Here is a 14,241-nt window from a genome sequence, read left to right on the forward strand (position 1 = left end):
TGTAGTTGTTCTAAAAAATAAGAGCCGGTCAAATGCATATTTTTTATATATTAATATATAATATACAAATAATATACATATATTTTATACTTAGTCAATGTATAAAATATAGGAAATAACTTCTCTATCCTCATGAGTAGGAGTAAGGTTTGCGTACATTCTACCTTTTCCAGACCCCACTAGTAGGATTATTACTAGGTTGTTGTTGTTGTTAGTCAATGTATATTTTCTTTTGTATATTAACTAATAGATATAATTATTTTTGGTCGACTAGCTCCAATATAACTTAGACCATTATTCTTCCGTGTACTTCTAGTTCTTACACCTTTGGTGGAAGGCTCATCTTTCTATGCCAATTTCCCTCCTTGAAACATGGCTATTAAATGCTTTTAATTAATTTCAAAGGTAATGCACATCTCAACATCATCTTTTGCCTTCTTTTTTTCTTGGATTTAAGTTATATATATATATATAGTGTAAAGAATTTTTGTATTATCAGTAATTTAATCGATTATAATAACTTATTATCCTATTTTATAAATTTACATATTATGCTGACTACGAAACACTATTTGTTGCTATAAATTAACTTAATCAGATGATGTGAAGAATCTATCCACTATCATTTCACAAAATTTGAATTGTTTTTTCTCGTTCACTTTCTGTATATTCCACCATTATCATGGCCGAAGTACTAACTCTTTCATCTTGATCATAATCATGATTCTTTCCTTCCCATTACCATTCACTAATTTGAATAAATTATTTAGCCCGCCAAAAAGACAAAGTGACGCTTCCTAAATCCTAGTTATTTATATTTTCGATTCACTTTTACATGTCCTATATATCAAAAATACATTTTCACTTTTACTGGTTAATTTTAGCAATTAAGAGAGAATCAATTTTTTCCCTATTTTATATCATTAACTACTCATTTCCCAAGGCTTTATATCATTATTATAGGTGTTATGGTAAAGTATGTATCAAGTCCATTATATATAGACTAGTAAAAGTGAAGGGAGGAAGTATCTTTTTAAAGCAACACCTGATGATCATCAAACCCTATATATAGAGTGTATTGGGAAAAATTACATTTATATAAGGATAATGTGTCGAGACACGTGGACTGGTTAAATAGTCAAAGAATTACAATTAATCAAGAGGCACGAGCATCAATAGAAACGAGCAAGGACAAAGGAAGAGACATGAGTGGCTGTACCTGTTTAAGTCATTTATATCCAAGAATCAAAAGGAATGGATCTGACCATAGTAAAGAGCACAGATACAGAATTTGACAGCCATTAAATACTGGATACGTTAAGGAATTTGTATTGATTATAATGATTATGTAATGTAGTATTCAATGTCTTTAATTATTCATAATAGCATCATTATGATTTGAGGAAAACGCATATCTTTAAGATACCTATAAAAGGGAGGTATCTGATCAATTGTAGGGACAAGGGATTTCATCGGAATATACTTTGATTTACTTATTTTTCTCTTGATTACATTCTAATTACTTCAAATTACTTTCCTTTGCATATTCTTTTGATTATCAGTAACCCGTGTTCTTCTAAATTCTAGCTTTGACTGAAATTCTATTTTTTGGTTAAACAAATTGGTTCCGTTACCGGGAATCTGATAATCTATTTTCTTTTCACTTGACCTTCCTTGTTGCATCAATTATGTCGAATAACAATGACAACACCCCAGGAAACCAAGAGAACCAACAAAGTTAGGGAGGTCCACAGAATATTAACATTCAAGTTCCTACTCCGCAAGACTCTCCACGGCATTCTCGTGAGGGTACTCCTGATGGGTCTCAAATAAACGAGTATGCTCAATTTGAAAATGCTAAAGTTGTTGATGAAGTTATGCAGAAATTAATTGCCGCTAAGGTCAACAAAGCTGTTGAGGCACTTGTTAACCAGTTACATGTTGCAACACCCACACCTACTCCAAATAATAACACTGTGGAAAACCCTCGTTCTGGACTTGTTAATTTAGGTAGCGGTGGAACTCCCAGTAAGTCACAGGAGAGAGAACCAGGTAATATCATTAATTCTAATTTGCAAAATTTAGTACTAACCTTGCAGAAACAGCTCAAGGAGCAAAGTGAGCGCATAGAGCAGATACTCGGGGTGCCGCCCATAATCAAAAGGGTAGATATGGATAGATATTCGCAACAACCCTGGAATCCAAGTGCCGCTCCACTCCCAATACCAAAAAGTTCAAAATGCCTGATATTTCAAAGTATGATGGAACAACAGACCCACGAGATCACGTGACTGCGTTCACAACGGGTGTAAAAGGCAACAATTTGACTAAGCAGGAGATTGAATCAGTCTTAGTCAAAAAATTTGGTGAAACACTCACCAAAGGAGCGTTAACATGGTATTCTCTTTTACCCGAAAATTCTATAAATTCTTTTGCTGAGCTTGCAGATTCTTTCATCAAAGCACACTCGGGAGCTCAAAAAGTAGAGAAAAGAATGGAGGATATTTTTAAAATCAAGCAGGGGGACTCTGACCTGCTTAGAGAATTCGTGGACAGATTCCAACGTGAAAGAATGACATTGCCACGCGTACCTGACAACTGGGCATCGATAACTTTCACAAGTAATTTGAATGAAAAGAGTTCGGAAGCTATGAGGAGACTTAAGGAAAGCCTTCGAGAATCCCCGACTACAACGTGGAATGATGTTTATAGCAGGTATAACACGAAGTTGAGGATTGAGGGAGATACTGTTCCGCAATTCCAAAAATATGAAAAGATAAGTTCGAGATGGGCGGAGACCGAAAAAAGGTCCGGTAAAAATAGGTACAAGCCTTATATGGGACCTTCGGGAAAAGACTCACGGTCAAAGCAGGATAGTCAAAGGTACGATCATAGATCAAGAAACAAAGAATTAGGTTCTTCATCAAATTTCAGGAACGAGCGAAACAATAGAGAGTCACGGGATAACGATAGAAATTTAAAAGCAAGATTCGGTGGTTATAACTTCAACGTCAACACCTCTGAGCTCGTGGCTGTTTTGAGAAGCATGGGAGATAAGGTTCGGTGGCCAAAGGAAATAAGATCAAATCCAAACAGGCGCAACCCTGACCATTGGTGCGAGTTTCATAATGACCACAGGCACAAAATAGTAGATTGCAGATTCTTACAAAGTGAAGTTGATCATTTATTAAAACAAGGATATCTTACTGAGTTGTTCAGTGAGAAAGGCAAGCAGGCTTACATGAAGAACAGGCAGGAGCCTCCAAAACCACCTTCTCCCAAAAGAACTGTTAACGTTATAAGTGGGGGTGAAGATGTCAGTGGTATATCATATACTGCAGCCAACAAAACTTCCAAAGTAACAATTACCCAAGGGAAACAGGTGCAACATGTTTTAGAGGAAGACAGTATAACATTCAATGATGCAGATACAAATGACATATCAACCCCTCATAACGATGCACTGGTAATTTCTTTAATTGTACATGATACTAATGTGAAACGAGTTTTGATTGATCCAGGTAGTTCCGTCAACATTATTTTGCTAAGAGTACTACATGAGATGCAAGCTGAAGATAGAGTAATACCAAAGGCGCATACTCTATCTGGATTTGATAATTCCAGTGTTGTCACGAAAGGGGAGGTAATACTTACCACATTTGCTGAAGGGGTCGTCAAAGATACAAAGTTCCAAGTAGTAGACATGGAGATGGCTTACAACGTGATTCTTGGAAGACCCTGGATCCACGAAATGGATGTTGTTCCTTCGACCTTGCATCAAGTTATTAAATTTCCATCGCCATGGGGAATCTGTCAAATTCGTGGAAATCAACATATTTCCAGGGCTATCAACTCCGTTACAAATACAAGCATGAGAAGTGAAGGTAAATAGCAATCACAGAAGGCAGTTGAGGACTTCGTAGCACAAGCCTCGACTGAACAAGGGCAAACAGACGTAGACTCAAGGCCTGATACCATTCAAGAACCAGAAGAGAATGAAATTATCAAAACAACGGTAGAGCAATTAGAGCCTGTCGTGTTATTTGCTCAATGGCCTGATAAAAAAGTCTATGTAGGAGCTAATCTTGACCAAGGGATGAAAGGTAAGTTAATTAAATTTTTGAAAACTAACATGGACTGCTTTGCTTGGTCCCACTCTGACGTGACAGGAATACCACCGGAAGTGATGACTCATAAACTAAATGAAGATCCATCATACCCCCCTGTGAAGCAAAAGAAAAGAAAGCAAGGGATTTTCAAGAATCAGGTAATTCAAGAAGAAGTCCAAAAATTGCTAAAAATTGGTTCCATTCGAGAGGTAAAGTATCCTAACTAGTTAGCTAACACTATTGTGGTTCCGAAGAAGAACAGTAAGTGGCGGGTTTGTGTAGATTACACAGATCTTAACAAAGTCTGCCCTAAAGATTCTTTTCCATTACTGCATATAGATCAATTGATTGATGCAACTGCAGGTCACGAGTTGTTAAGTTTTTTAGATGCATATTCAGGTTATAATCAGATTAAAATGTATCCAGGAGATGAAGAAAAAACTTCATTCATAACAGAAAGGGGGACTTACTGTTATAAGGTAATGCCCTTTGGTCTAAAGAATACAGGTGCAACGTATCAGAGGTTAGTTACCAAAATATTTCAAGAGCATTTAGGAAAGACCATGGAGGTATATATAGATGATATGCTTGTTACAATTCAGTACTCAAAAGATCACATATCACACTTATTTGACATATTTTCGATTTTGCGCAAATTTAATATGAAACTAAATCCCGAAAAATGTGCATTTGGCGTTGCTTCAGGTAAGTTTTTGGGTTTTCTTGCTTCTAACCGTGGTGTTGAAGTGAATCCTACATAGATTAAAGCCATTGAGGAAATTCCTGACATACTTTTAAACAAGAAAGAAGTTCAAAGATTAATAGGAAGAATTGCAGCCGTGGGAAGATTCATTTCTAGATCGTTAGAAAAGTATTTCAAATTCTTCTCAGCCCTTAAGAAGCAGGATCATTTTGAATGGAATGAGGAATGTCAACAGGCACTTAGGAATTTGAAAACGTACTTATCAAATCCACCTTTGCTGGCAAAACCAAAAGCTGGAGAAAAACTACTCATCTACCTTGCTGTTACAGAAGTGGCGGTAAGCGCTGTTTTGGTCCAAGAAGAACAAGGTAAACAATCCCCTATCTATTACATAAGTAAATCTTTGTTAGGTGCGGAGACGAGGTATCCTCAGTTAGAAAAACTTGCACTTGCGTTAATCATGGCATCTAGAAAGTTAAGTCCTTACTTTCATCCTATCGTTGTAGTAACTGCCTTCCCTTTACGCAACATATTACATAAGCATGATTTATCAGGTAGGTTAGCTAAGTGGGCAATAGAGTTAAGTGAATACGAAATTGCATACCAACCTAGAACTGCTATAAAATCACAAGTATTAGCTGATTTCGTGGCTGATTTTAGCCAGGGAATGCAGTTAGAAGCAGAAAAAGAATTGCAGGTATTCAATGGAGCTAACCCAGGGACTTGGACTTTATTCACTGACGGCTCGTCTAACGTAAAAAGAGCAGGTTTAGGGGTCGTATTGGTACCATCTACGGGTGAAACCATTCATCAAGATATCAAATGTCATTCCATAATTAACAATGAGGCAGAATATGAGGCTATGATTGCAGGTTTAGAACTGGCACGAGAACTTGGCATAAATCAGATTATAATCAAGAGTGATTCACAACTCGTAGTCAATCAGATGCTGGGGACTTATACAGCCAGGGAAGCAAGGATGCAGTAGTAATTGGAAAAGGTACGGGAATTGATAAAACAATTTCAAAATTGGAAAGTTAGACAAATACCCAGGGACGAAAATCTTGAAACAGACGCCCTAGCTAATCTCACATCTGCAGCCGACGTGGCAAATGATGCAAATGCCTCAATGATACATTTATTTCATTCAGTTCTTGATCCTGATGTGAGTGAGGTAAATTTTAATAACTTAACATGGGATTGGAGGAACAAAATTGTTGCTTTTTTGCAGTATGGAACCGTCCCTGATGACAAGAAAAAGGCTTATGCGCTACGAAGAAAGGCTGCTCGGTACTGTTTAAAACAAGGCAATCTATATCATAAAATGTTCGGTGGTCCCTTGGCAAGATGCCTTGGACCTTCGCAAACAGAGTATGTAATGAGAGAAATACATGAGGGACATTGCGGGAATCACGCAGGTGGAAGATCACTGGTAAGAATCTTAATTAGGGCAGGTTATTACTAGCCTAAAATGGAAGAAGAGGCGGAAAGTTTCGTAGCCAAATGTGATAAATGCCAAATGTACGGTAACAATATGCATAGACCTGCAGAACTATTATACCCGGTCATTGCGCCATGACCATTTATGAAATGGGGAATGGATATCGTGGGTCCATTACCACAAGCAAAAGGACAGGTAAAGTTTTTGCTTGTTCTCACTGATTATTTTACTAAATGGGTGGAGGTAGGTGCATTCAAACAGGTGCGAGAAAAGGAAGTCCGAGATTTTATTTGGCGGGATTCGGCATACCAAAGGAGATCGTATGTGATAATGGCCCTCAATTTATAGGAGTTCAGATCACGGAATTCCTTCAAAGTTGGCAAATTAAATGAATAATGTCTACGCCTTATCATCCAGTGGGTAATGGGCAAGCAGAATCAACAAATAAAGTTATTATCAATAATTTGAAGAAACGATTAGAAGAGTCAAAAGGGAATTGGCCAGAAGTGCTACCTGGTGTTTTATGGGCATATTGTACAACGACGAAAACTAGTACAGGAAAAACACCGTTTTCATTGGTTTATGGAACTGAAGCTTTGATTCCAGTCAAGATAGGAGAACCGAGTACCTGATTCACACAAGCGACACAAGAATCTAATGACGAGGAGATGCGGGTCAACCTAGATTTACTCAAAGCAAGGAGAGAAGCTACATTAATAAGAATGGCAGCACAAAAGCAGGTCATAGAACGATACTACAATAGAAAAGCACGCCTCATGTTCTTCAAAATTGGGGACTTCATGCTTAAAAAGGTTTTTCAATCTACAAAAACAGCTAACGCAGGAAAATTAAGTCCAACATGGGAAGGACCCTACAAAGTTCGTGATGTTGCAGGCAAAAAAGCATATGAACTAGAAACAATGGATGGCAAAGTACTACCTTCACATTGGAATGCTGTTCATTTGAAAAGATACTATTTCTAAGGAAAACCCACAGACATGTATAACCATTTTATATTTCATTTTTGAATTGTTAAAATTTTACTAACGATTTTAGATGATAGGCAAAAAGCTATCCCGTACTAAATGATGAGTCACGACCTGTAAGGCACACAGAGTAACCCAAAATTCCTGGCCTAGGGTTACAACTATTCTGATAGAAATAAATACGGGGTATGCAGTTTTCATCTATAATCGCCCCTCCGAGTCCCGTGTGTTTTTCCCTTTTCAGGAAAAGGACCAAATGAGAGGAACTATCAAGTGCTCGAGGCTTCATACTTCAACACTCAAACACTTGGGGGACTACATAATATGCATAGACATGTATATAAAAAAGGCAAAGAAGATTGAGGGAAAATCAAGCCTAAAAGAGTCAAGTGCAGAGTAAAAGTTACAAGATGGAGCCACGAGCTGAGGCTAAAGAGAAACAAAAACCTCATTATAGTTAGGGTATTAGGGTGAAGTCCATATACTAAAACGGGTTATAAGGAAAAAACCCGTACCTATTACTCTTCTTTTGTAAAAATCTGTTACAAGAAAAACAGTTACGAGAAAGTTATAGATGTACTTCAAATACATGTAAAGAATTATAAGTTTCAATAACAACTTTTCAAAGTTATTTCAAAGAAACATGTGTGTTCCTATTTCTTTTATCGTATGTTAACACCATTATGAAGTTGAGACGTCTATTTTATTAAGTGTCGAAATATAAAAGGTCCCTCTTTTATGAAACTCATGTTCAAATTAATTAGTCATGAGGATAACAGAAATATTTTCGAAGAATAAAAATGCAAATTATTCTATAAGTCCTTAAAAATTAAGGCAAGAATAAAGGAAACGGAAGTTTATAATAATAACACGAAGAACTTCTTAATATGTAAAAATCTAAGACTAAGGACAAACTTAGTCATAAAACTACGAGACTATCTATATAGATTGCTCCATAAAAGACTTGGGGACTTACGACTTCAAAATCAACCCTCAAATAAAGTTAAGGGTCTGATTACAGTTTTCTAAAACAAAAGCAAAGTCACTAGAATATTCAAAACCGGTCAGTGAGAAGTTTGAGGAACCGAAGCAGGAGCATAAACAACAGTGGGTTCAATTTGGGCAGCTACATCAACAGATGCGGTTTCAATTTGGCTTGTAGCAACGGATTCGATTGGGCTTGAAAGAATTGGGATACTCATATCAGCCTCAACATTCACAGGAGCTTCAACCACGGGAGAAGGGAAGTCCTGGGTTTGTTGAGCCTTTTCAATGGTTTCATTGATCTTAGCTAACTCCAACTCCAGGTTGAAGTTTTCTTGACCAGCTTCAAGTAGGGTATCACGACGAGAATTCAAAAATGTCCAACTTGTCTCGACAGCAGATTTTTCTTCAAGGATCTCATAATCCTTTTCCCAAGCAGCGATCTCATTCTTTAGATCTTCATTTTTAGCTAAGGCGGAGTTGTGGGAAACTTGAAGAGAGGCATGGGAGCATTCTAAAATATGCACTTTATCAGCAGAGATTCTAAGATCCTCTTGTGCTTGAGTCAAGTTTTGCACGAGCTCCCCAGCGTAAACTTCCTTTCGGTCCAAAAGAGCTTTTAACTCTCTGATTTCTTCACTAGTTTTAGATAGTTGCTCTGAGAAGGAGGACTCGAGACGTTCTTTGTCTTTTTCTGCTTGGCTTAAAGAAGCTTTTACAACCACCAATTCTGAAGTTAAAGCCCGCACTCGCTGCTTTAAGGTACTCTTGTTCTCTTGCAAGTTTTCTATATCAATCTGTGCACTCTCAAATTGCTCTTTCCAATTGATTGCTTCCGAATGAGAATCACGTGCTATCTTCTCCAAAGGGGCAATTCTTTTCACCATTTCTGTGCCAATAAGGTTGGCCTGAAAAGGGGAAAAGAAGTAAGAATCCTCAAAGATAGTCGGATTATAAAGCAAAAAAAAGGGAAGAGAAGGAAAGCACCTTCAAAGTAGCATGTACGATATCATTCATTAAAGTCAGGGAATTATGACTCTCCAACTTGGCTTTTTCAATTGGGCCGATTAAAGGCTCTAACCATGTATCTGCCTGACCTGACTTTCTTAAAAGGCTGCTCTCGGCAGGAACTTCAATAGTTACCCGCCTCATAGAGGCATTTCTACTTGAAGAGCCCGCTTCTGTATGATGAACGATAGGAGGGGGAATAGTCAAAGGAGGAGCTGGAGAAGAGGTGAAAGCAGTAGAAGAAGGAACAGGAATAGCTGGGGCAGGTAAGGAAGGAACCACAAGCACGAGAGTTGGAAAAGAAGATAAGGGTACTTCATCTAAAATAGGTCCTACACTTCACGGCCAAATCCGCTAATGAAAAGTTGGTCAATAGACTCACGAGTATTGTGGGGAGTGACGTCATCGTCAGGAATTACTATTGGAGTTTCAACAGGTTCGGTAAGAGAAACTGACACTTCAGCTTCGTCATCAGGTACGATGCGTCTTCTAACTCGAGGCTTTGTCACCAGGGAGCCCTCATCTCCCTCTTCTTCAGAGTCTTCCTCTTCTGCAGCTTTCCTTTTTGCAGAAGAAGAACCTAAAACTATTTCCCGGGCTCTTTCTAGAGAGATACGAGTTCCTGAAGGAGTATGGGTTCCCTAGGAAACACGAGAAGCCGCAACTGCTTCAGCAGTAACTCCTCGAATAATAAATCCTGATGGGGAAAAAAGATAGAAATTAGAGTAATAAAAGAGAATATAGACATGAAAGGCGCAAAATATAAATTCTTACCATGAGTCTTTACCTCCAACCAAAACGTTTAGAAAGTGTTTTCCAAGACTTACCGTCCATCGGTGCGATCTTCAACAATTTATCTATCCAACCACGGAAGTTGAGAACATCCCCCACAACTCCCATGGTAGCTAAAAAAAATACAAAGGCAAAATTAGAGAAGTTGGCAAACTTGAAGAAAAAAGGTACGAGAAGGTTAAAAGACTTACGTGCAAAAATCCACTTCTTAGGGAAGGGAACATTATCCTCACCCACTAAACCAACAGTGGGGGCAGCAACAAATCGGGCATACCAGCCGCGGTCTTTGTCATCTTCGGGGCTCACCAAAACCTCTTACTCCTGGCTACTAGTGTAAAAACACCATTACGAAAAAGCCTAGGTGAGTAAAGATGAATCAAGGGGGGAAAGTAAAAGGAACTCCGTCTTTAGTGTCTAAATGCCTTAAACAGGCAACAACCCTCCATACGATCGGACCAATTTGGCCCAAACAGACGTTGAAGAAACAGCAAAATTCGAGAATGACTGGGTCAATCGCTGGTCTGAACCCTAAAGTAAAAGGGTATGTGTAAACAAAAGAAAACCCAGTTAAATAAGAAGTTATCCTTTGATTCGGATTAGGGATAACAATGGGAAAATGGTTACTCCAATGACAGTCCTTACGAACCACAGGAGTCAAAACTTCAGTAATTTGAGTGGGGTAAGTATCGACACGATCTAAAGCGGCAGTCTGGTTTCTAAGAGATTCCCTATCGTGGTAAAAAGATAATTCTGTAGGGACTATCTCTTCTACTAAAGGTTCGCGTAATGGTTCAGAAGGTTCTTTACTCCTAGAAGAAAATTTGTGAGAAAGGGAACCTCTGGTTCCAGAAGAGGGACTAGAACTAGAAGAAGGCATAGACGAACCACCTCGAGTAGATCCTAAGCTACGAGGCCTTCCTCCCCTTCTATGCCTAACAGATGCATTGAGGAAAGAATCAACAATGGAGACTTCTCGAGGGTGAGGGTTTGGTGAAGACATAGCGAAGAGGAATGATGTAAAGAAGAAGTAAACAGAGAATGGGGAAATTAAGTGTTCAGTAAAACTTTATGAGGTAAAAGACAAAGAGAAGAAGTTATACTTATATTGATAATCGACCGCCAAAGGTAAAAATGCAGTGAAGGAAGGATCACAATTATGATAACTGGCACTTCGTAAATAGTGGAACTGTAAAAACCTTGAAAGAGGCTGCAAAAACTGCAGAACCAATGAAAAATTGATACGTGTACGGAGTATTAAATGAAAGTGACAATTAAAGCGTCCATTTTGTCATAACATTAATGGTGACAAAAATTCTCGTTTTAATGAAATCCACTTCCCAAATATTCAACTAATGAATAAATGGAAAGTGGGGGGACTATCTGTATTGGGAAAAATTACATTTATATAAGGATGACGTGTCGAGACACGTGGACTGGTCAAATAGTCAAAGAATTACAATTAATCAAGAGGCACGAGTAGCAATAGAAACGAGCAAGGACAAAGGGAGAGGCACGGGTGTCCGTACCTGTTTAAGTCATTTATATCCAAGAATCAAAAGGAATGGATCTGACCATAGTAAAGAGCGCAGATACAGAATTTGACAGGCATTAAATACTGGATACGTTAAGGAATTTGTATTGATTATAATGATTATGTAACGTAGCATTCAATGTCTTTAATTATTCATAATAGCCTCATTATGATTTGGGGAAAACGCACATCTTTAAGATACCTATAAAAGGAAGGTATCTGATCAATTGTAGGGACAAGGAATATCATCGGAATATACTTTGATTTACTTATTTTTCTCTTGATTACATTCTAATTACGTCAAATTACTTTCCTTTGCATATTCTTTTGATTATCAGTAACCCGTATTCTTCTAAATTCTAGCTTTGACTGAAATTGTATTTTTTGGTTAAACATAGAGCAAGTGATTTTAATATAACATGCTTTTTATGTGGAGCCTTTTCTAGATAGGAATTTGTTTAATTAGTCTAGCTAATTAGTTAAGTGAAGACTACACGGGAGAGCAACTATGATTAATTATGGTGGCGATAAGTCTGAACTATGCAACCACTAATTATTATGATCACGATTATTTTTTAAATAAGAAGATGCATAACGTAACTTAATATTGTCAATGGTGATCTAGCTATAAGCCCACTGCACTGAGAGCAACGCATATATATATATATATATATATATATATATATATATATATATATATATATATATATTCAAAGTACAAAAAGAAAAAAATAGATGATGTGACAAATAATTAAATTAAAGAACGGGAAGAGTGGGGAAGGAAGTTTCATAGTTATGGCGATTGTCTGATTATTCTTCACTTCTAGAAAAAGTTAGGGCATGTGTATTCTGCAGTGAAGAATCATGTCTGAATATAATTATGGAGTTTGTACAATTTTGGAGTGAATGAATTGATATGCTTTAAAGAGCTAGCGGTTCATGCTATGGAACTATGGATATCTAGAATGGTAAAAATTTAATATCGAGTATTTACATCAAATTATATTGATTTACCGCGCATGATTAAGTAAATGAATGAGATAAGGATGAATATTAATTAATTATAGTTAAACAAATTTCTATTACTAATAAAGATTTGTTTTTCTTGCTTTTCTTTTTTGTCAATTTCAGCTGGTCATCTGCTAGCTAGGTTTATGGTACCATTTGCTTTGTCTAGGTCCCTGCTCCAACAGGACCACTCATTCAACAATGCGGAGTCAAGATTTCAATTTTTTTTATGGATTTTGGATTTAGAATAATAAATTTCAAGTATTAAAATTTGGTTCTAAATTTAATATTTATATATATTTAATAAATTTTTTAACATAAATATAGTATTTGAGCAAAAGCCGTAGTCAAACTTCTGGTTCCGCTTCTGCCCATCACATGTGATTCACTTCTGTTTGAACATGGATCACCTAATTTCTTCAATATGGGCAAACTTTATTACTTTGACCTTATTGATCAATATTTTTCTTACAAGGTTAAAAGCGAAGGAAATACGTAGTAGCTAGGTGTATTTCAAAATCATTTGGTTCTTTTTAAATATTATATATATACCTAATATATAATTAACTACTACATATATACTACAGAATACAGACTATCCGGAACTTGTCTAATAAAAGTAGTTTCTTCAGAGTCTCGGAAGTAAACTTGAATTTTTTTTTTTCTTTTCAGAAAAGTTGACTAGTACCTCCAAATTAACAAGAGTGGAAACAAGAAATACCTTGTGCAGTTGTGTACATGATTTGTATTGGGATTTTACATAGCCATTATTATTATTATTATTATTATTATTATTATTATTATTATTATTATTATTATTATTATTATTATTATTATTATTATTATTATTATTATTATTATTTCGGTTAGGTTTTACCCATTCGATGTTCGGTATCGCATTAGAGCCTGATTATATTCAGATTTGCACCGCGTAAGGGCCCATTTAATGTGAAAATGCTCCCTAATATGAGTTTTTTTAATATTCAGGGTTCGAACCTGAGACATATGATCTTATCCATCCCGTCACAACCATGTTCGTACAAATGCTCATTGATCCTGTCCATTAGCGTAGGGTTTAATTTGGGGCCTCTAGATCTATAGTAGACACAACAAATTTGGTCGAACCCACTGCATTTTTTCGGACATTATATGTGTGGAAAAATAAATAAATATAGGTACAGGTAAAGAATACAATTCATAGGTTTTAAAATTTTAATTTGTTACTACATAATTCATAGATTTACATGCTTGTGACTTTCCCAGAGGCATCATTTGACGAAACCAAAAAGAAAATTAGAGTATAAAGATTAAAAATAAAGAAGATAATGTACATGTAACAGGAAGTTGGAGAAGGATTTAATAAAATACCCTTTAGGCGCCCAAGAAAGTTAAGACACAATGAAAATGTTTAACTATTAAATTAATACCACACATAATTGAAGAGGGAATATAATGAAAGATTTCTAATAAAGTTAAGAATTACCTATATTGAGTCATACACTTGTTAAAATTCAATTTGCATTTGATTAATTGTTTACTTAAAGATGGATAAGGAAAATAGACAAGAGAAAAAGAAGTGATTGGAAATGGGAATATGTGCCAAAGAAAGATATAATTAAGTTGAATAGAGCAAGCATAAATAATTATGCTACCAAATGAAGGGGTTGTGAGGTGGGGAA

Source organism: Nicotiana sylvestris, chromosome 8, assembly GCF_000393655.2.
Source record: "Nicotiana sylvestris chromosome 8, ASM39365v2, whole genome shotgun sequence".
Taxonomy (NCBI): Eukaryota; Viridiplantae; Streptophyta; class Magnoliopsida; order Solanales; family Solanaceae; genus Nicotiana; species Nicotiana sylvestris.